Source organism: Callorhinus ursinus, unplaced genomic scaffold (assembly GCF_003265705.2).
Source record: "Callorhinus ursinus isolate GAN/ISIS: 27379988/994484 unplaced genomic scaffold, GSC_fseal_2.0 scaffold12, whole genome shotgun sequence".
Classification (NCBI taxonomy): domain Eukaryota; kingdom Metazoa; phylum Chordata; class Mammalia; order Carnivora; family Otariidae; genus Callorhinus; species Callorhinus ursinus.
The window spans coordinates 53909323-53931803 of record NW_027397074.1 but is presented as its reverse complement, the minus strand read 5'-3'; the positions used below and the strand labels follow the sequence as shown (position 1 = coordinate 53931803).

The following is a 22481-nucleotide window of genomic DNA, read 5'->3' as shown; positions in this document are numbered from 1 at the left end:
GTTCTAGATGAGATCATCAAGAAAGAACATTTTTCATTGTCATTACAATAGCAATTGGGCAAACCCTTTCTTGCTAAAAGGCTCTCAGTAATTCCTAGCACTCTTATTATTTCAGCTCTTTGTGGTAACCAGTTTTAATTGTATTACATTGAGCCTAATTATCTTCCCAGATGAATTTATGTCCTTTGTACTCCAAAATATTTTAGAGAATAGATTGACTAGTATGAATTTATGTGGCCATTTATTTTCTAGCCAAGTATATAAAGTTCTATGAGCTAGGGCAGTGGATAGGTTATACCTTCACAGTAAAACTCCTTGGTGTTATACGGTCACTTGCTATTAGTTAATTACTATATGTGTGTGGGGCTGTTCTAGGTATGGCCCTTAAAACAATATGTCAATTAAAAAAATAAACATAAACTATACAAAGACTTCAAAATAGCATGGCTAATTTAGCCCAAATATTACATTTAGGTATGATGTAATTCAGATTCAGAATTCAAGCTGCTTTTTTAAATCAAAGGATCCTAACTTTTACAGTATTATGTGGGAAGGAATCCTTGCTTCTACCCTTCCAGGATCCCCTGCCAGATTCCTAACCATCTGAAGAATATAGAGTTTTGGGTTTTGGATTCGTCTCTCAAATTGCACGTGATTTTGGAATAGTTACTTTTTGTTCTCTGTTTCTTGTGTAAAAACAAAGCTTTTAGACTTGATTATTTTATTGACTATTTTTAACCAGCACATATATTTTGAACAATTACTGTTCACCATGTGATATACTAAATATCTTAGGAAGTATAAAATAAAAGATAAACCCTCTGACTTTGAGAATTTTAACATATAACTGCTATGAAAACAGCTGGTTGTAATTTATTTTATTTTTATTATTTTTATTTTTGCATTTTGCATTTTGCATTTTTTAATTTTATTATGTTATGTTAATCACCATATACTACATCATTAGTTTTTGATGTAGTGTTCCATGATTCATTGTTTGCGTATAACACCCAGTGCTCCATGCAGAACGTGCCCTCTTTAATACCCATCACCAGGCTAACCCATCCCCCCACCCTCCTCCCCTCTAGAACCCTCAGTTTGTTTCTCATAGTCAATAGTCTCTCATGGTTCATCTCCCCTCCAATTTCCCCCCCTTCATTTTTCCCTTCCTACTATATTCTTTTTTTTTTTTTTAACATTTAATGTATTATTTGTTTCAGAGGTACAGGTCTGTGATTCAACAGTCTTACACAATTCACAGCGCCCAACATAGCACATACCCTCCCCAGTGTCTATCACCCACCACCCCATCCGTCCCACCCCCCCACCACTCCAGCAACCCTGTTTGTTTCCTGAGATTAAGAATTCCTCATATCAGTGAGGTCATATGATACATGTCTTTCTCTGATTGACTTATTTCACTCAGCATAACACCCTCCAGTTCCATCCATGTCGTTGCAAATGGCAAGATCTCATTCCTTTTGATGGCTGCATAATATTCCATTGTGTATATATACCACTTCTTCTTTATCCATTCATCTGTCAATGGACATCTTGGCTCTTTCCATAGTTTGGCTATTGTGGACATTGCTGCTATAAACATCGGGGCACATGTACCTTTTTGGATCACTACATTTTTATCTTTGGGGTAAATACCCAGTAGTACTATCACCACTGTTATTTTTATTTTTTTTAAAGATTTTTATTTATTTATTTGACAGAGAAAGAGACAGGGATAGAGGGAACACAAGCAGGGGGAGTGGGAGAGGGAGGAGCAGGCTCCCCGCTGAGCAGGGAGCCCGATGCGGGGCTCAATGTGAGGCTCAATGTGGGGTTCCATGCGGGGCTCGATCCCAGGATCTTGGGATCATTACCTGAGCCGAGGGCAGATGCTTAATGACTGAGCCACCCAGGTACCCCCAGTTCATCGTAATTTAAAACAGTGTTAAGATAAACTGGCAGAATGAACATTATATATAATAAGGAAGAAAGTAGTGTGGATTTGAAGGATCTGAGAGGATTTTTTGGAGGAAATTGTTCCGGAGTTGAGCTGGAATAAGTTTAGATAGGAGATAGAGGACTTGCCATGTGAGGATGGCCATAAAGAAAACAAGTGTAAATAGATACAAGTAAACTTTATGTGTGTGTGGAACTGGTAGGGTATTGTGGATGGTATAGAAAATTCCTATGGGGAAGGTAATAGGAAACAGGTTGGATATATAGAGATGGAGGATTCTGAATGCTACCTTGAGGAGTTTCAATCTGATTTTGTGGTACATGGAAGCTTTTATATTTCTTCAGCAGATAGTCATAAAAGCAGTATTTTAAGGAAAAGAGAGATTCCATTTCATTATGTGGATCATGTATAGATATGAATAAGAGAACTTGATGCCAGACACCAGGAATACCAGCTGAGGTGTTTTATAAAAAGGTAGTTTCAGAACAGAAGCCTTTTGCTTTGCTTTGTTTTGAATATATAGGATATTTACAGGGTAAATATATGAAGGATTGGTCTCTGATTTTATTATTATCATTTTTTAAACCATGAATGTATAACATGGGAGACAATCTCCCAGAGAACATTTTTGCTTGATTTTATTTACTAACCTAGCATTTCATACTATGTTTGGAAGATTGAAAACTCTAAATAAATGTTAGCTTAATTATGAATTCGTTCCCAATTCTGTTGCTTAATAGCATCTCAGGTTAATTCCTTCCACCTGATCTTGTGTGTAGTCATACAGTTGGTTTACCAGTTGAATTGCTGTGTATGACCATACCTGGCCTAACATTTTTCTTACTCACTCATGATGGATAGTAGAGGGATCGCCTGAACCACAAGCAGGGGTCCGCTCCCAGTCAGAATCCATTTTTACAGAATCACCACTGGAAGCATAATCTGCAGTGTATCTTTGGAAAGGACATGGTTGGGTAATTTCCCCCTTCCTTATTGCTCAAAGAAGTACTTGAAATTCAGAAGGGCTACAGTTTTAATTCTCTCTACTTACCTATATATACTTTTAATGGTAAAACTCTTTTTTGCCACTAGAGAATGTGTTTATTTTTTTTTTAAAGACTCTTTTATTCTACCTTGTATTGTTGTTAGTTGAGCTTATAACACTTAGCCAAGGTTGGCAATAGAAAATGTTTGTTGAATTAAAATGCTGTTCTTAATATTGGTATATAAACATTCCCTAGCAAATTAGAATTATATTTTTACAGATTTCTTTCTTTCTTTTTTATAGACTTCATTTTAACTTGTGTTATAACTTGGGTTACATTTAGAACAACAAGCTGAAATTTTAAGGCATCTCAAAAAGATACATAATCTCACCACATGTCATCAAATTCTTAAAAAATAAAAGCAAGTCTGTTCAGTCCAAAGTGACGTTACTCTGAAAATTTATGGAAGTATTTTAAAAAATAGAGATGAGCAGAAAAAGTGGAAAACACAAACACAAAACAAAACCTTTCTTTATTAGAATAGATCTGAGAAGGGCTCATCAGTCTAGTCCTTTTTTTCTTTGGTGTGATTCTAAAAAATCATAAGTGTCCTTTCTGTTGGTGATCATTATGGAAATGTGAGTAGTAAAATTATAAAATAGCCTTTACTACAGAGACAATTTATTTCAGAGTAGAAATGCAGTTATGCCTCATGCTGTGTGCTTTTCCAAAGATGTAGGCAGGATAGGCTGAGAGCTGCTCCACAGACTTAGTGCCTGAACATCTCACATCACTAATACCTTCCCATTAAGCCACGCAGTACACCAGCATGTAAGCTTAGCACAAAGAAGGCACAGTATTGTTATTCAGATTACAGAGGGGGCTGATCACATAGAAAAACCCTAAGAAGAACAAGGTAGGAACATTTGAAGTGGACAATGGGGTAGGGTGGAGAAGGTTTAGAAGGACCAAACTGGTCAGAGCTAGGGAATACTATCAAGGAGGAGATGAAGCAGCAGGGAGTCTAAGATTGGGTTCTGGAAATAGAGGTCATGTCGTTACAGAATTTTGATCTTGAAGAGATTCAATAGATAATCTTATTAAGAAAAAACTCATTTCTGAATTTGACACCATGACTTATAAAGGTTAAATGACTTGTTTGTTATTTTAATCATTAATCATTGACAGACCTGAAAGAGCCTAGAAGTCTTGAAATCCTGCACCCATGCATTCACTTAACAAGTATTTACAAACTGCTTACTATTAGCTCGGTGATAAGGATAAAATGATATTTGAGATGAAGTTTTTACTTCTGAGGCTCTAATGAGTTAGTGGGGAAAGTTGCTGGTAAGTCAGAAAGTGGAATACAGGATTGTAAGTGTTGGATCAGACATGTTCAGGTAGCTTGGAAAGCCCCAGGAGAGGTACCTCAACCAGCTGGATTGTGGGACTGGGGCCAGGAAATGTTTCTGGGGCAAGCTGACATTTCATCAGAGCTCACTCTGTACCGTGTTGGTGTCCTGGAGATAGTGCAGGCATTTTTCATGGTAGTTTAAGATAGAATTTAGGTAACTTTATCCTCTGCTTTTACTTTTGAATCTTGTTCAATAGCTAGAGGAATTGAGTCCACTTTTTAAAATAGGACACTAATGATGTATGGTCATTAACATAACATAATAAAAAAATATGTTAAAAAAACAATACAAAGAAAAGAAAAAAATAAAATAGGACATTACAGACGTACTTGGCATATCTCTATATTGAGCCAAAACATAAAATTTTTCTTTATAATATAGGATATTCTGTTGATTCTTATACTTCATAGTGCTGATAGCATAAGAGAATAGGAATGAAGGAGAGTCTTGATTCTGTGCTCTGGAAAGAAGCTAAAAACATAGGATATACTACTACATATTTATACCCTAGATTTAAAAAAACACAAAAAAAGAGGTTTCATAAAGTGTGAAAAGACCATTAATAATACATTTAATGTAAAAATTGTTGATGGTTTAAACTTGGTGTGTTAGAACAATTTTGTCTGAAAAGAACATGATTAGCTCTCCACTGATCCTATATGCAAAATACATTTTAGATGAGTTAAAAAATAAATACCCAAAATGGAAACTGTAAAATACTTTGAAGAAGGTATGGCTGAATCATTTGATAGTAGGGTGAGGAAAGCTTTCTTTGATATAAAACCAAAAGAAGTTATGATGAAGGAAAGTTTGATAGATTTGATTATGTAAAATAAATCTCTTATTTGTCAAAAAACTTGAAATGATATTTAAAAACAAATGAGAACCTTGAAAAGTATTTGCAGTATCGAACCTATCACTCATGTATGAAGAACAGCTACACACACATACACAAAGAAAAGCAGGGGTGTTGGGGGAGAAAAAGCATTGACTTTGAAGGAAAGATTTTATTTATTTATTTGTCAGAGAGAGAGAGCAAGAGAGAGAGTGAGAGAGAGAGAGAGCACAAGCAGGGGGAGCGGCAGTGGAGTGTGGGACTCCATCCCAGGATCCTGGGATCATGACCTGAGCTGAAGGCAGACACTTAACCGACTGAGCCATCCAGGTGCCCCTGCCGATATTTGAAAAATAAAGTATGTATATGTAGACAAGACTAGAGGACCATAGACTGTGTATTGTGAATATGTGTCTTAAATGTGATTTTTCTTAGAATTTAAAAATGCTTTTCATGTTACCTGTTGCCTCATACATTTTAGTGAGAAAAATTAAAATTGTGGACTAGCAGTCTATATTGAATTATAATCATATTGTATTTATACAAATGATTTGTCAACTCTATTTCTCTGTTCTTAAGGCAATATGATACATCAGAATTCAATAATTAGAATTAAAGTTTGTTCAGGTGAGGGTCCAAGTTGAATCAATATCTAATAGTTTTTTTTTAAGATTTTATTTATTTATTTGAGAGAGAGAGAGCACATGATGGGGAGGGAGCAGGGAGCCCGATGTGGGACTCGATCCAGGGACTCCAGGATCATGACCTGAGCTGAAAGCAGTTGCTTAACCAACTGAGCCACCCAGGCACCCAATATCTAATAGTTTTTGCTTGAGAATGTTACAGAATAATATTACTACAGTTGGCTGTATATTTTTTTACCTGACTAGAGATGAAATTGTACTATGCTTTCAATTAAGTAATTTTAAATATGAGAAAGGCAAAAGCCATGAAGAGCAGAATAAAGAAACAATTTCATATATAAAAATACCAAAAAGCTATACTCTTTGCCTTATTTGCTCACTTTTAGAAATCCTATAGCTGTATTATATTTTTCATTAAAATCTGGATAAATCTTATACTTCCATATTCATTGACAGGTAAAATAATTCCAAAATGACTGTATGAATCAATATAAAGTAAAACAGTATATGTAGTAATATATAGACAAATAAAATTGGGCTACAATTTTTAAAATCAATTGACTGCTTTCTAATTGAGGTAGAAATCTATTTCAAGTTACTGTTTATGGAAATAGAAAAAAATGGCTGAGGGTAGAAGAGTGATGTGAAAGAAAATAGTTCACATCATTTAAAAATAGGTCTTGGTATATTTAGTTGGGGAAAAAGGTGATTGATTAGAGCCATTTTCAAAGATTCCTTACTATGGAATTGTCTTATAGTCTATTTTCCAATGAAATTCCTACCTTTTTGATTTGGTAGCTAAAGGATCTGATGTTTAAATTTATTTGATATGAAAATATCCCAACCCATTGGGCTTGAATACTATGAGCTGTCTTTTAGCACAACCTTTAGCGATTCCATCAAACTCTTTTACTGTTCTTTCACATGGAGACAGATGGAAAGTTTAGAAAATTAGGACAGAAACCAATAAACAAAAGGCACCCAGAGAAAAAAGTAGAATAAGGGGAATGTATCTGAACTCTAACTTAATTTACCTTTATTTCTGAAACTTCAGTTATTGGTTTAGAAACATGATGATGCTAGCAAATAAGATCTGTTGAGCACTTACTGTATGCCATCTCCGGTGCTTGCTGCTTCATATGGATTTTCTCTAGCGGTCAACCAGAGCCTTTTGGGAGAGGAAGTTATTTTATCAAATCTCAGGTGCATCCTTATTTTATGTGCCACAAAGAAAGAAAAAATACTGTCACTTAGACTATGATTGACTGCAACATATATCCTGATGCCAGAAATGACAAAATATTTAAAGAATTGTAATAAATGAAATGCATTGGGTGGTAGATGTGAGACTTGACTAGCAGATGATCAGTAGCTGGTTCCTATCTTGAAGGTTGGTTTTTAAAAAGGTTATCACTGAGAGGAGAAAATTTTACAAATGTGTGAACATGGAAATAAAAAAACAATGAGTGCTTCAATTCAGAATGAAGGTGGGTGTCTTCCCTGCATCTCTTGGCTATCTTTAGGCCTGTCCTTTTTGGGAAAAGTGTACAACACCCATTTATGTGAACAGAGAATAAAAAAATAGGATTCCAAAGGGTCTGTCAGTCTTGGGGGATAGCTTTTTCTGTCAGCAGATGCTAAGCTTTAATTAGACATTAGATTGCAAAGTTGTATTCCTGGCAGTGAGGATTGGTGATGGGGAGGATTTTTAAAGTAAAACAGTAAATGGATATTGAGAAATAGATAAGTTGTTACTAGGGGAATGTTCTTTCTAGAGATACTGAACTGTAAGCAATTCTTATACATGAGACTTGAGGAGCAAAATAAAATAACCCTTACTAGCATACAGAATTTACAGATTTCATATTCCCTGAGCACAGTAGACAACAAAGTATAAGTCTAATTGAAAATATGTTGTGATTTAAATCCTTCCTATTAGCTGGTACAAACTTGAGGAGGGAAGAGGAGGGGAGAGAAGGAGGAATGGAAGGTTTTTTTCAAAAGGTAATACAAGGGGAGCAGTTGCAGGGGCTGGATACTGCAATATCTAGTATAGTTATTAGTATATCTAGTAACAGTTGCAGAGAGCTATGACTTGTAAGGTGATCCTTGGAAAAAAAGGAAAAAGCTAATGCTTTCTTTTATTATATAGAGATAGTTGGTCTTTGTTCCCAGTTCCTGGCACAGAGCTCCTAAATCCCTTGGAATTTTCTAAGTGATAAAGGTAATATGAGCATCTTTTGTTTTAATGAGGCCACTCTTGGTGGGCCCCTAGATAGCTTCAGATGGGGGCTGGTCCACCAGAATAGCAAACCTTGACCAGAAGCTTGTAATTTTCAGCCATCACACAACCTCTGGGGAAGGGAGAGGGACTAGAGATGGAGTAAATCACCAATAGCCAATGATGTAATCAGCCATGCCTAGGTGGTGAAACCTCCACAAAAATCCGTAAATGATAGGGCTCAGAGAGCTTGAGAATTATATCCACATGCTAGGAGGGCGGCACACCCCAGCTCTGAGGACAGAAACCCGTGTGCTTGGGACCTTTCCAGACCTTGCCCCATGTACCTCCTTCACCTGACTGTTCATTTGTATTCCTTGTAGTTAATCAGTAATAGTTATGAAAATATTTTTCAGAGTTTTCTGAGCCATTCTGACAGATTATTGAATCTGAAAGGGTGGGGTTGGGGAATCCCTCCTTGGCTGTGTAGGCAAGTTGGATGGAGTGTCTTATGACTGATATCTGAAGTGGTCAGTCTTGGGAGACTGAGCCCTTGAACCTGTGGAGTCTGATGCTAACTCTAGGGAATTAGTATCAGAATTAAATTGAATTGTAGGACACCTGGTTGTAGTCAGAATTCGTTGGTGTCAGAAGTGATGTGAGTAAAAGCAGCTCAACCATAATTTGGAGAAACACGGAGTTAAAGGCCAGAAAATTGGAGGAGGGAAGTAAGGGTATAATAAGTTGATGGGAAGTGAGTTCAATAGAAGCTAAGGAAGTTAAATTGATAGACTAGAGTAAAAAGTAGTCCAATAAGGTGCTTTAGGATCTAAATCTGCAAATGCTGGGCCCATGGCAGAACATGTGTTTTTGGTCGCTCTTGTACATTTTCATTGGGCAGGGAACATCAACCATTAAAATGTAGCTAGCCTAGGAAAAAAAGGCTGGGGTCGCCTAGGTAAACATTTTCCTGGTAGCCAATATATCCATTGACAGAGGTGCTTAAAGGATTGGAAGTGTGTTCAATTAAGCAATTGCCCATGTGACTCTGGGGCTAAGGAATACCTTCCTGTCTGAGACCCACCTTGGGTAGCAGATGACCAAAGACAAAGTACAGTTTGTTGATGTGATCTGCTGGATACAAGTGAAATCAAGTGGGTAATGTGGAATCCATATGTGTAAAGCAAGGAGAGTACAGTGAAGCAAACAGGGGAAGAACACCTTTTAAGCCTTCACTGCCAGCCAGGAAGAATTAGCCTGTGATTGAAGCACTGCTTATTGCAGGTCAAGGACAAGGGGGCTGTGCTCAGTGCCAGCCCTACGAAGGCTAGAATCCCACCTGGAGAGTGGGGGCAAATCAGAGAGAGGTGTGTTTGTATTACTAATATTAAAGAATTCTGTCTAGGCTTCCTTGAACTCATATGTTTGTCTCACTTTTTATTTGTCATTTTTTGTTGTAAGGCTGGAGTTTTTCCTTTCAACAGCTTGGTGTTTTGCATAGTCATTATTGAATAAAGCACAGACAGTGCATTATCTACAATTTGCAGTTTGGGTTATTAAGAACAAAAATTTAAGACACAAAGCAATCTGAGCGTAGAATACTTTTTAGATACGAATAATTGTTTCCTTAATTGTCCAAAGTCTAGCTTTGTTCATACTCAATTTGTTCGTATTTTTTTTGTGATTCATCTTTATCAGATCTTTGCAAAACATGGTAGTTATTTTTCTTAGATACAGTAATTCTTCCCTTTTTGCACTTATATTTCATCAGATTGTGAACAGTTTAATTATGCCATTATAGCAAGAACAACTGGCAGTAAGTGTGGGAACACAACATTGACTCTCGGTGAGTGTATAACTCGGGATGTAGGGAGAACACGTGCATAGTAGGCTGGCAGCAGAGTGTGCTGCCCCGGCGTATCGGTGTGCATGTTTCATGGGGGGAATGGAGAGCTTTGGCTCCCTAGGTATCAGGAGAGATCTGTTGCTGTATTTGTGATGTTCACAAATTCTCTGGCTCCTTTGTTCCTAGGCTTTGTAGAGATTTGGAGGTCTTTTGAGAATCTTTCATTTATATATTAATCATAATCCATATTTGTAATTACTACTAAAAATGAACATAATGGAATATATTAGTAGTTGGAGCTGGTATTAAAGTAGATAATAGACTTTCAAATAAAACCCCTAAGAATTCTCAAATTTACAAGTAAATTTTTTTATGATAATTCAATGTATTTTGGCAGTAATGGTAGGGAGTAATATTACGAATTGATCATTGAGATCTGTCTTTTAAATTTATCCTATAATTAGAGTTTGACTCTTCATATTTCTGTGTATATGAATTTGTCTGTGTTTGCTTTGTTTTAAAATGTGATGCTAAAAATACACAGAAATTGAAATTTAGTCCCACTGCAGTCCCATAATCTCCTCCTATTTTGTTCTGTTGCTAAGCCAGAAATTCACATTTACTAGATTATTATCTATTGCCATGGAAATCGTTTTGTTATATTTCAATTTCACTACAGGAACAAGCAGCAGGAGCTAATGGACCATAAGAGGGAAATTTGTTGTTTAAATAATGATTATCTTTTGTATTTGGCTAACATGAAAAAGGGAAAGTACAATTCTTTTGTCACACAGCATGAGAAGGTAAATGGATGAGAGTTAGGGGCAGAATTCACCTTAAGAAAATTCATGGCTGAAAAAAAAAATTCATGGCTATCTTGTGAGTCAGAAATTACATGACCCACTCACAAGGCTGAACTGTAAAAGGTGTCCATACCAAGCTATGTTTCATCAAGTAACAAAGGAAGTCCTTGTCTGTGGGCTGGGCTCCCCAGAGGTGAACAGTGAGATGGAGTTTGGGGTGCAAGATATGCATCAGGGGTTGTGTGCTGTGCCTGGAAGGGGGAGCTGCAGGATTGGGCAGAAAAAGAAGCTGAACTGCCCAGCCGGCCCCAGGAAACTCAGGTAGTACTGCCCTTAGGGTTGCTTCCTGTTGCCCCGCTTTGTTGCGGGGGATGTGGGCAGCCCCCATGTGGGGGACTGCTGTCTGCAGCTGCGGGAGATTGAATTCTCTGGACCTGGAGCCTGTCTTCTGACCACACTCCCTGCCCACGGCGGTGAGGCTCATGTGGGAGACGCATCTGTCTACACCAATCTTTTTCTCCTATGACTCTTAGGGATTTCTTGCAGTTTTATCCTTATGGTATTTATAATTCCCAGTATACATCACCTTTAATCAGGCAAGTGTTTGCATTTTTTAGACATATTGATGATAAAAGACCTTTTAACGTCCTTATTTGGTTTAAGTGCTTTTTGAATTATGTAGGTTGTGTTCTGCCTCTAGCCACAGCATATCCTTTTTTTTTTTTAAATTCATAGCAGATTCTGGCCCTTCATAGAAAGTTAAGACTTTTCTTAATAGTAAATGAACATTTGTAAATAGACATATATTTTTTAAACTTTTTATTTTATAGTGATTTCAAACTCAGCAAAATGTTTCAAGAACAGGACAAATAACTTCTTCATTCAATTCCCCTGTTACTAGTATTAAACTACAGTTGCCTTATCATATTCTCTTTCTTCTCTCTCTTTCTCCGTCACCCTTTACTCTGATACATTCTTGTTTTGAAGATTTTTTTTTTTTTTGGCTTGAGAGTAAAAATTGCAGACATGATGCCCTAGTATTCCTTTGGTACTTCAGTGAGTATTTCCTCAAAATAAGGATGTTGTTCCACTTAACCCCAATATAATAATCAAAATAGAAAATAAATATTAATATAATATTACCATCTAATCCACAGATCTCATTCACAACTCACCAGTTGTCCCAGTGATGTTCTTTATGAGTCCAGAAACCAGGATCATACCTTGTGTTTAGTTGCCTGGCTTTCTGGTCTCCTTCAATTTGGAACTGTTCCTTATTCTTCTCTTATCTCATGATCTTGATATTTTGGAAGAGTTCAACCAAATCATGCTTCTCTATTTGGTTTTATCTGGTGTTTCCTCATGAATGGGTTCAGATTATTTTGGGCAAGATTACTATAGAAGTGATGTTGTGTTCTTAGTTCCTCATGTTAAAAGGTGGTCAGGCTTGTCTTATACATTTCTTGTTCCAACCTTGGAATTACTAAGAAATTCTCGTTCCTTTTAATGGAGAATGACATTTAGACATTTAGAAACCAAGGTCGGGTTCTAAAAATGCTCATTGCTACTGGAGTATCATTCCTGCTAGGTCTTCTCAGGGAATGAAATTAGGAAATACAGTTTTTATAAACTCTCTCTCTCTCTATGTATTTATCTGTATCTGTCTATCTATCTATCTATCTATCTATCTATCTATCTATCTATCTATCTGTGCCTGGATCCTATTAACCTTAAATGTTACCTGTTTGCTCATTTCCCCCTGTATAAAACCAGTCTCTCAGCTGTGTGGGTCACCAACTTGACTTATCCCCAACCAGCTGGTTGAATATTTGGTTTTGGCTTCGCTGGCCATGCCAACTACTTGCTCAGTCTCAACCAAGGGGAAGGGGCCCTGATGCTTCTTATGTTTCCTATTCCTATTATTATTTTTCTATGGATATAAAGTGCTGCAGTGATTAAAAAAAATTCAGCAGAGGAGGTAGTATTTGTTATGGGTTATATCGTGAAAGACATTCCTAATTAAAAATGGGATTCTCTAGTGGTTTAGTGGTTTCTTTTTTTGTTTTGTTTTCTCAAAATTTTTACTATTCTAAGATGCAAATGACAGGATTTTAGTGCTTAGCTTAAGATTCTGTTAAGGATGATAATAATAGCACTGGGATATGTGCTGGCCATTTCTGATATTAAATATAGTTTCTGAATAGAAACCATTTATATTGTTAAGGCAGATCTTTCTTTGGTTTCTTTTGGATTTATTTCTTGGCCATTCAATAAGTGATAGCTATTAACAAAAACAATTTTTGTTGAGTTTTGTTTATTGATTTGCAATAATGAGAACAGTTATTGAGTCCGATAATTTTGTATTTTTATTTTCAAGTAAAGTGTTCTTATTTTGTGATGATACTAAGGAAAGGCAGTTTAAAAGCTAGTTTTAAAGGATCTGTAGCTTTGAGAGGTTATAATTTAGAAGGGAGGCATGGTGGTCAGAGGAAATGAGCCAAAGTTAAAAGCCTTTTCTGTGCCATTGAATCTGTAACCATCCTCAAAGTACTCTGCACTTTATGTCACAAAAAAGCCTCAAATCCAGTGGGTAAATGTTATCTGCAGGAACCTCATCATTTCTGAAAACAGTTCTTTTATTCTTAGAGTATTTGAACAAGAAATACAAATAATAGTATTTTCTTCTCTTTTTGCAGGACAACATATGGATATAGGGGTTTTCTGCTATTTTTGAATAAGTGCTTTTTGATATAAAAAGCAAAATCAAATTTAAAATTAACGGATGGTGAGACAGAAACTTAAGGTGTTGGTTAAATCTCTTTTGCCTCCTTTATGAATCAGGGGTATCAGTTCTCATCTTTTCTTGTGGGGTTTTATGCTTGATTTTCTTTGGAAGATATATATAATTACTTGTCAGCCAAAAGTTTATGGCATAGACACTTTTGCAAATAGCTTTTAAAGGTAGATCTTGATTATATAACCTGTAAGGAGCACACAAGGTATGGGTAAAGCAGTTGATGAGTAGTGAATGTGATTGTACAGAGGAGAGAAGTGAGTGAAGGCTCATTTCATTATTGTACTTTAAATATGGTCACATTTCCTCATGAGTCTTTTATGATTTCTGCTGTCCTTGTCTAATACAACTTTGGTTGCTTCTTATCCCATTCTTCATCTCCTTTACTTTGTCTCTCTCTATAATACAAACTCACTCACACACAAATACACGTACATTCACACTGGAATTTAAATAGTTTGCGTGCTTAGAAATATTCCCAACTGGAGGCCACACAGGGCCAATGTCTATAATTGTGTGTTTGTGTATACGTGTGTGTGTACACACACACACACACCATCTTAAAATAGTTGGCCACTGAAAGTGCTTGGCTTATTTTAGGTATGCAGCTCACGTTTGTTGAGTGAATGAATCTATGAGCCCAAAAAGACAATATTAAGGACTGAAGCTAACAGGGTGAAGAAATGGGCAGAGTCTCATGGAGATAACATTTCTGCTATGAAGATTTGTTTGTTGTTGAGATGGCTACTCCAGAATGATCTAGTATTCATATGGAACAGTTGTTAGGTTGAGTCTGCTGCTTTACCCCACCTCTCTGAACCAAAATTTATTTCTGATTGGCAGAGGGTAATTAATTGAACTGTACAGATACTTTACTGGAAAGGGTAAATCATGCCTTAGGTGAGGGTAGTGATCTGGGTACGGGACCAGAAATGTGTACTTTTCCCTCCTCTCAATAAAGCTTTTCTTATTGCCGCTCATTTTATGTCTTGTGACAGCCAAGTAATGCAGGGTAGAGTGAAATGATTTTTGTATGACAGAAACCATAGCAAACCATGCAGGACATTTGCCTTTAAAAACAACAATAAAAAGATCAAACATTCTCTAGTTACCACTTTAACATTTTACAGTTTGGAGTGGTACTGCTAGTCCTGTCAATGAAAATTACCACTTGGCATCTTTTTGGAGATGTCTAATGTCTATCAACAGTACAATGAATACACTGTGGTATATTCATTAAATGTGGTCTAGTCGTTCATTGTATAGCAATGGAAACAAATGAACAACTGGTCCAGGTAACAACATAGATGAATCTCAATGATGTTAAAGGAAGCTAGACAAAAAAGAATACATCACGTATTCAATTTATATAAAGGTTAACCACTGGCAAACCTCATTTTTGGTTTTAGAAACCAGGGTAATGATTACCTTTGGGAAGGAATAAGAGTAAAGACTAAGAAGAGGCAGACTAGTGTTGTAGTTATTGATGTGGGTGGTGGTTACATAGTTATCTTCACACGTTGTGATAAGTTGTGCCAAATAATTACATTTGTGCCCCTTTCTGTATGTGTTATGTTTCATTAAAAAACTTATTTTTTAAAAATTGATATAATTGCCCTCATGTGTGTAATGTCTACTTTTTCTGGATGCTTTTAGGGTGTTTTTCTTTGTCTTAGTTTTATGTTCGACTATAGCATTCAAAGGTGTGATTTGCATGGTAATTTTCCTACTGTGGTTTCACTGAGCTTTGTGAATCTGTAATTTCATGATATTCACCAAATTTAGAAAACATGCTGCCAATATTTTTTTTTACTTAGACATAAAGAAAATAGAGGGACTACTCTCACCTCCACTTTGCATACCTTCAGAAGGAAAAGATGGCACCATATATGCATTACTAGTTGTAAGCATTTACTTCATTTTATAGGTCAGCATCTCAAGTTTGCGGGTTACTGCCACCCAACTGGCCCCATAAACTGAACCAGTTTTCCAATTCGTTCTAAGTTCTGTCTAGCCTGTCAACTCCTAAGCCACTAACGATTAACCAGTGTATACCCTTACCTCAGGCCATGCCTCCTAAAGTTCTTCCCAGTGGAAGATTTTCTCTTTACCATTGTGTTTCAGGGCCACTAAAGAGGGGTGGTGTTGTATAGTGACCACTTACACCTAGCTTTTGCCAGCTCAGTACAGGTCCTTTTATGAATGAAAAGACCCACCCTTTTCCCCTCTTTCCTTAACTGACCAGAGGGAACTTCTTATGATGCCAATTTATATGGATTGAGGGAGAAGTGCTGAAGGATTAGGGGCAGTTACCATAGTAGTCTGAGTCATCTGCTCATTCAGCTTAGCTGTAGCCATGTTCCCAGTCTCGGAGGGCGTGGACTGCTGTTGGGCCCATCTAGTTGTATGGTTTGGTGAATCAGATAACAGCCTTATGATAGTGGTCAGGTGTTCTAGCTCTACCAGGGACTGCTAGCAAATCAGGAGAACAGTCTTAATAAGGTCCCCAAGGACCACATGTGATTAGCACTGACACATTGCACTATGACACTGACTGTGCAGTTATACAGCAGCCATTTCTAAAGGCACTTTCTGCTTACAAAGCACTCACACATGCTCATAGGCCACAGTATCCTTTCTGCTGGCCTCCAGGGTCTATAGATGGAAAAGGCCTAAAGTGAAATCGAGATTCCATGGACAGCCTGGCTTTTCCAGGGGCTCTGTAGCCCATGGCTCAACTACCACCACTACTACCACCACTACTACTTCTACTACTACTCCTACTACTTCTTCTACTACTACTACTTCTACTACTCCTACTTCTTCTACTACTACTACTACTACTTCTACTACTCCTACTCCTACTACTTCTACTACTCCTACTCCTACTCCTATTGCTTCTTCTACTACTACCACTACTTCTACTACTACTACTACTACTACTTCTTCCACTCCTCCTCCTCCTCCTACTACTACTTCTTCTACTACTACTACTACTACTACTACTACTACTACTACTTCTTCTTCTACTTCTTCTTCTTCTCCTCCTCCTCCTCCTCCTCCTTCTTTTTTTGAGGAATGAGAATTTAATGTTGGGGAAGGAGGATGCTTAGGTTGTAGCCTCTGGCAAGGGGACACCCTGGCCCTGGTCTTGGGCCAGCAGATGCCGAAGCAGGGTGTGCAGGGCCCGACAGACAGGTGTGTAGCCCAGGCGGCTCAGATGCAGGTATTCGTACAAGCCACGCTGACTTACAGTACCATCCAAGTGCACAAAGCTGAGGGTGACATCCAGGAGGTGGGCCTGTAGATGGCCGACCAATGCTGCCCAGACCAGCTCATTCACACATCAGTTTTTCACATGAAGTAGGTTGGGGTGCTGGCCCCTGGCACAAATCTAGCCCCCCTACAATCTTGGGCCAGATTTGTTCCAGCTCCCCATTCTCCAGCTGCCAAAGCACCTGTTATGTGCTGTCACTGCCAATACCAAAGTTAAGTGCATGCAGAGCAGAAAAGAGCCCCTGCCAGATCTTGCACTGGTGCATTAGCTGGACCCAGGAATCACTGATGAAGATGACTTCCTGTTCCTTGTCCTTGCTGTCAGCTATGAACCAATGGTGCAGGGACATCTAGCATCCTTCGCCCTGCATATCCTACACCGGCATGGACTTGCCAGTGCATTCTCCTCTTCACTCATCTTGGTGCTGCCCCTCATGCCAGATCCAGCGTCTTCTTTAAAGGCAAATTGCTGTATTTGAAAGAACATAAGCAGTAGAAATCTAAGATTTGGGTAACAGTTTAGATTGGAACACCGATCACTTGGTTCTCTTCCTCTCCATTTGGCTCTCTGCTCAAATGTCATTTTGCCTTTGAGGCCTTCTTTGGCCATCTTATTTAAAACCCCTATTTCCTACCTACCTTGCTGTATTTTCCCAGTAGCACCATTTGACATACTCTACATTTTACTTATTTTATTATCTCTCTTTCCCATTAAAAAAAAGTTTATTGAGAGCAGGACTGCTTCCATCCCAGTGCATTGTGTATGGAAAGTATTTGGTGGCTCAGTTGGTTAAGAATCCTCCTCTTGATTTTGTCTCAGGTCATGATCTCAGGATTGTAAGATCGAGAGCCATGTCAGGCTGCACGTAGGGCATGGAGCCTGCTTAAGATTCTCTCTCTCCCTCCCTCTCCCTCTGCCCCTCTCCCCCTAAAAAAGGAAAGTATTTATTTAATATTTGCTGATGAATAAGGCCTTAATAGAACTCAACCACATTATCTGAGACTTCATTTCCTCAAGTGTAAAATGGAAGTACTTAGAAGCACTTTGTGTGCTGTCATGTACTTTATAAGGGGCTTTCCTATTATTAATAATCAAGTTAGAAATTCATTATTTATTAAGCATAATCTATATACTTCCTAGCATGGTTTAGCTGGTTAAAACATATGTGTATGAAGTGTTCTCCCTGAAATTCTGGGGTACAACCCCAACTGCTGGCTGTCTTTGGGGCCTTAGTCTCACTGACTGCTTCATGACTCATTTTCATTGCCTGTGGATCTTCCAAATTTTAGCCCGTGATTTAAGAGTTCCTATAGCTCCAGGCCAAACAAAACAGTGATTGGCAGAGGCGTCAAAAGATTGCTCCTTAGGTTCTTCTGGTCTGGTCAGTAAGATTTGTTCAGATTGGTTATCCATGATACAATGTCCTTCTAGGTCTCCTTTCTTTTTCTTTGTTTTCTTTCTTCTTTCAAAAAAAGAGGGAGAGTGCTGATCAAGGACTCCTGGGCCCAGTTGCTCCCCACAAAGTGCTGTGGGAATTCAGGGGAAGGAGAGATGAATTGTGGCTTAGAGCAGGGACCAGCTTGGATGGAGTGCTCAAGGTCAGGGATATGCGGCCGAATGTTTCAATCTCCATCTGATTTACGAGGGGAGATATAATTGAATAACTGATTAAGGACTTAATAGAGACATAAGCAAGGCCTATGAGAGCATAGATGAGGCAGTGATACTTAAATCTAACTGGATGGTTCAGGGAAGACTCCCTTGGGAAGGTGGCATATGAGATATATGTTCATGGACTTGAACATGTTGAAAGCAAAAGGAGAGAGGATTTCAGGAGAGTCAGACTGAGGAAAAGAAAGATAAAAAATAAAGAGGCAGAAAAACTGAATGTAAATTTTAGTTTGCCTGTTGCTAAAGACTTTTGAGTAAGGGAGTTTCAGGGTAAGATTTTGATATTTTAATTATCCACTTTTACCCTTTCTGCCTTCTGCAGTTCTGGCCTGAAGAATGGATTTATAAAAAGGTGTAGGAGCCAGCAGGGAAATAAAGTGCTGCTTCAAAGTTGGATGAATTTTTGGTAACCCTCAATGTCTGGCTTTTCCAGTGTGTTGTTGAACCATGAGGCTTGGGTTTGGAGGCTTACCTGTATTTCCTACTCCAGTGAGTTTCAATCTCACTTACTCTTCAGTTTTAAGAGGAGAAATTGGAGCAGAGAGGGGATGAGGAGCTCCAGGTCTGATTTTTTTTTTTTTTTTTTTTTTAATCGCACAAAATGATCATGACCTCTCTGCCTGGAGTTTCAGACCCTGCCTAGTTATTCATGCTCCATTCTCACTGTTCTGGACCAGGCTGTCATCTTCTCTCACCTTGGCTGTTTCAGGAGCCTAACTTTGACCTCATCACTGCTAGTGTAATTTCCTCCCTCCACTTCATCATCTTCACTGTTACTGTCCAGTTGAAGCCGTCTATGTAGCTTTACATATTTGATTAGCCACATCAAAAAAAAAAACTAAAAAAGGTGATTGTGATTTTAATAATGCATTTTATTTGATCCAGTATATCCAAAATATTATTTCAGCATGTGGCCCTAATCACATTTCAACATCCTCAACCTATATATACCCTATTCCCTTTGTCTGGAAGCCTCTGATCCTTCTACTGAACAAACTTGTTCATACAGTATCAACCTGAATGCTGTTTCCTTCATGAATCCTGCCTTAAGTTATTTAGGCAAATTTCATATACTTGTGGCTTTCAAGGTTTTTTGGCTGTATCAAGTAAGAAGCATATTTTACATCGTGACCAAGATGTATGCATATGTGTGTGTGTGTCTTCCCATATTTTTGCCTATAGCTATACTGAAATCTCTGTGTGTATATCTAAATTTATACCTATGAAAAACAGGAACAGAAGTTCAAATTTGTTTTGTTTCATTAGGTAAGTGTATTACTGCATTTGCATATATCTCCTCCCTAGACTCTATATCTTTTTAAAAAAAGCCTGATTGATTGATGTGACAAGTCCAGTGCCTGGTCATTGTGTGTACTCAATATATATTTATTGACTGACTCAAGTCCAGAAGAGCTGTTCACATGGGTTCAAAGACATCATTTTAACCATCAATATTAATTAACTACCACAGTTTGTGCGGTGTTGTCTCAGCCCTGGCTGACTGAAATACGAGCACCTGGGTGATAAAAGGTTTTCTTTATTCCCAGATCTACTTATATCTGAATAAGGAGCTCAGATTTGTTCTCTTATTCTGGTAACATGGAAAATGGATAGCAGGGAGAGCTTGATATTTTTCACTTAAAATCAACTCAAATACTGTAGAGAAACCCATTCTGTTACTTTTTATGAAGAGAGCTGAAGTTTGTACTCTGAGGTTAGCAATTTATGCCTGGTATTTAAAAAAATTTCTGATGACATGATACAGTCTCAGACTATATCAGAGATAAGCCAGATGGCTCATTTCTAGACTAGTTTTACTGCTAATTAAAGGGCTAATTTTTCTCTCACAAACTCAAGAGTGTGAATATATTTATTGTCAAAATACTCAATAGTTGGACAAGCTAAATTGGTTCAGGAAAACCTAATTGGGTGTTTTCCATCTTGGAAAACTCTGGTGCTTATATTTAAGAGACCCTGGGGAATAGCTGTTAGTAAAGGTATTGATTACAAGTCTGCTGCTTTTTAATAGCTGTGTATTAACTCAAGAAGTTTGATTTCAAGGGACTAAAATTTTAAAGAAAAATAAAAGTCTCAACAGTTAGAACTAGTCCTTTCACTTCCACTTAGGTGAATAGTTTTGCTTTTATTACATTCTAAGTGTTGCTGTCAGTCTGTGTGAAGAGGCCCACATGACAAGATTGCTCTTTCTCTGACAAAAGATCATTATCTGGCTAGAGCATATCCTAGGAGTCAATAAATATATAATATGCTATTTCAGATTCTTTGAAGATACTGAGTATAATCTCATTTTGGATGTAGGAGGCGTTGCTTAATAAATATTTAAAAACTCTATTGGCAGGGTCTTAATGTGACAGCTAATAAACATACCATTGAATAAGTGTTAACAAAAAGACATATTACTGTGAAGTGCCTTCAAATTATTTAGGTGAAGTAATAAAGTATCACCTTTTCCTAACAAATAAATTAGCGATGATTTAATTCTTTCATGTTAATTTATGTTGAGGAATACACACGGGAAAGTTTTTTTTTTTTTAAAGATTTTATTTATTTATTTGAGAGAGAGAGAATGAGAGATAGAGAGCACAAGTGGGAGGAGGGTCAGAGGGAGAAGCAGACTCCCTGCTGAGCAGAGAGCCCGATGTGGGACTCGATCCTGGGACTCCAGGATCATAACCTGAGCCGAAGGCAGTCGCTTAACCAATTGAGCCACCCAGGCGCCAACACATGGGAAAGTTTTTGATAGAGCTATTTTTGCCCTCTCCTAGTAATTTACTTAGGAATTTTCTTCAAATAATTCATAATACTAAATTATCTGCAGAGAAGAGTTGCCACTTGCAATATGTATATGGATTTTGTTTTTTACCTAAACTTACTGTATATGTATGCATGCTGTTATGAATATCAGGAAATATTTAACCAAGGTCCTGACTTAGAAAGTTGCCTTTCATCTAAAAATTCCAAACTTGGACTTCCTACTTTTTCTTACTTTTTAAAATGAGTTTCTATTTATTTGATGAGCAGATAGTTTGCATTTACATATTAAACAATTTTGTTATTTAGAGTTGATAATATGTGCCATTTTGATATCTCTGGAATTTTCTGTCTTGAAGCTGAAAGCCTTCAGATATATATTGTTGCTATTATTATTTGAGAAAATGACTGGCATTTCCACTTGCCTTTTAGCATGGTTACCTTCCAGTATATTCACATGGTAGGGGAACTTTGTTTTTTGGCTCAGTGAAATATCAATGGTGTTTTTCTGATGTGCAGCCATGTAATGTGGGATTGTTTTAGGCGCAGTGTTATGAAATTTTATTTCACCTTGTAAGCATCGTGGCCTATCTTGCCATTGTAAAATGACTTGTATTTAAATACCTATAACAACTATAATCCTGGAAAATGGAATAATAATTCATATACTCTCATTAGTAAGTTCTTTGACTAGGCTATAAATTTTCACTTCCCTATCGGTTAAGTGGGAAGCTGACATTGTACATGGTCTTTCTTATCTCTAATATGACTTTTCTTTTTACTGTGAGGTTTATGAGAGGCTTTCAGTGATATTTTTTCATTCTGGTCTTCTCTTACTGTGTATTGATGCCACATATCTTGTTCTTCAGTTAATAAACAGCTCATATTCTACTGTCTCATTAGCCTTTCAGTAAATGGGATTCAAAATGGTCTCATTAGCCTTTTGACAAATATCATTTTAATTAAATATGCATAAATATGGAAAGATCTGTGTAACAATGTCTGTAGTAATTACAATGTATTTTATATTATTTTGCATTATTATGGAATTGTGTACTTATTTCTGATGCAGAATAATTACATTAGGAGTCTATACTAACCTGTTTTTTGTGTTTATAAAGATCACAGGTTTATCAAGTAGGTGGCTTGAATTAACTTGATTTCACCTTTATCACAGTGCTAATGGAATTGATAGTGTAAGTTTGCCTGTGCCAAGAAGTAAAGAGCTCAGGTTTAATAACTGTGCTGATTCAGAAAATT

At 37.3% G+C, this 22481-nt stretch overlaps 1 protein-coding gene and 1 pseudogene across 1 annotated transcript in view; one reads left to right on the top strand and one right to left on the bottom strand.

The window, feature by feature from the left end:
• IMMP2L (inner mitochondrial membrane peptidase subunit 2) overlaps positions 1–22481 on the top strand; it is an 875294-nt gene that overhangs the window by 139084 nt on the left and 713729 nt on the right.
• Positions 16588–17195, bottom strand: LOC112825082 (platelet-activating factor acetylhydrolase IB subunit alpha1 pseudogene; annotated as a pseudogene).